At 59.2% G+C, this 1,525-nt stretch overlaps 1 protein-coding gene across 2 annotated transcripts in view; it reads left to right on the top strand.

Annotated features, from left to right (window-relative positions):
• Window positions 1-1,525, top strand: part of LOC104499702 (ankyrin repeat and SAM domain-containing protein 1A-like) — a 22,496-nt gene that overhangs the window by 12,499 nt on the left and 8,472 nt on the right. The window lies entirely within an intron of this gene.

The raw sequence follows: 1,525 nt of genomic DNA on the forward strand, positions 1-1,525 counted from the left end.
GGCCCCATGGCAGGTCAGGTTGGCCCTTGGGGCTCTGAGCCCCCTGCTCTGGGGGCAGATGTCCCTGCTCCCTGCAGGGGGCTGGGCTGGAGGAGCTTGGAAGGTCCCTCCAGCCCAAACCAGTCGGTGACTCTGTAAGTGAGAGGTGCACAGAACAGCAGTTCTGTCCTGGAACTGTTACCACACAGGTGAGACCCAAGCGTTTCCCGTGGCCTTGCTTGCAGGCTGTGGGGTGCATCCCAAGAAAAGCACGGCAGTATCGGAGTGGCCCTGTGGCCCTGCAGAGCTGCCGTCCACCCATGGTGCCGTCTCCAGCAGCAGCAGTGGTTCTTCCCAGCTGGCACCGCAGACCAGCACCACAGCCTGCTCTTACAGCCTGACCTGGGAAACAGGGAGACACCCTAATCAGCTGCAGGGACTTTAGTTTAAACAACTCAAACAAACGCTTTTGTACTGCGTTGGCTGCTCCGCATCTGCGGTTCTCGGTCCCCCTGTGGCCTGCCAGGAATTGAGGGCGTTGGGCATCCCTCCTGCCGAGGGAGGATGGAGGCGGGGGGAGCCTCCGCCCGCACTGATGGGCACGGAGTGTCTGCAGGGCCCTGCTTCCCTGCCACCCGCTGCTTTAATTTGCCACTGTCATTTGCTAAATAATTGTTTCTCTGCAGTCTGGCCTCTGAGGGCAGCTCTCTCAGAGACGTTGCTTCAGGCATCTCTTATCTGTAGCGTTAATTCTCTGTTTCTCTGCCGGGAAGGGGAAGGACAGCTCTCAGGACAGCACCCTACCCACGGTTATCCCAGCGGGCCAGGGCAGTGGTGGCAGCGACGCTGCCCAGGCTTGCAGCTGGTATAGTCCAGGCACGGACCAAGCAAACTGGAAGCAAAGCGGATGCTGGTATTGCTGGGAGCGAGCAGGGCAGCCTTTGGCTGCAGGACTGGGGTCCAGCTCCGTGAAATGCAGTGGGGGACTCTCGTAAAGCCACTGCCAAAGGTGAGCTCTTCCCCACGAGCTGCCCTGGCTTGTCTGGGAGCATCTGAGAGTGGATGCGGCAGCTGCTCCTCCTCCTCCTCTGCCCTCGCAGCACCATCCCCGCACCGGTGGGTCGGCTGCTCAGGGAGCTTCTCACTGCCCTTGACTGGTTTATTTAAAGCAGGGAGTGCTTAGCAGGACATAGGTGCTGAAATACCACAGCAAGTGCGGACTGGGAAGGACTGGGAAACATTTGCTGCCCTTTACAGAGGATACTTGGCAATTGGTCCGTGCCAAAGGCCTGGCCGTGCTGTTCCCGCAGCCTGCGTGCCCCTGCAGCAGCATTACTGCCTGACAGCCAATTTTAATTAGGTTTTGCTTATAAAACCAAAATGTGGAACAGCGAAGTGCTGTCAGCTCAGACCTTCAGCTGTGACTCTCCTGAGAGCAGAGGGAGGCAGGTCCGGGGAGGGGGGTTCCATGCTTAGCCAAAGCCTGCGGTTGAACAGCAGTGTGGCTCTTCCAGCCACAGGGAGACGTTCCCGGGGTTCCTGGTGC

The sequence above is a fragment of the Buceros rhinoceros genome, unplaced genomic scaffold (genome assembly GCF_000710305.1).
Source record: "Buceros rhinoceros silvestris isolate BGI_N320 unplaced genomic scaffold, ASM71030v1 scaffold11469, whole genome shotgun sequence".
In the NCBI taxonomy this organism is placed as follows: domain Eukaryota; kingdom Metazoa; phylum Chordata; class Aves; order Bucerotiformes; family Bucerotidae; genus Buceros; species Buceros rhinoceros.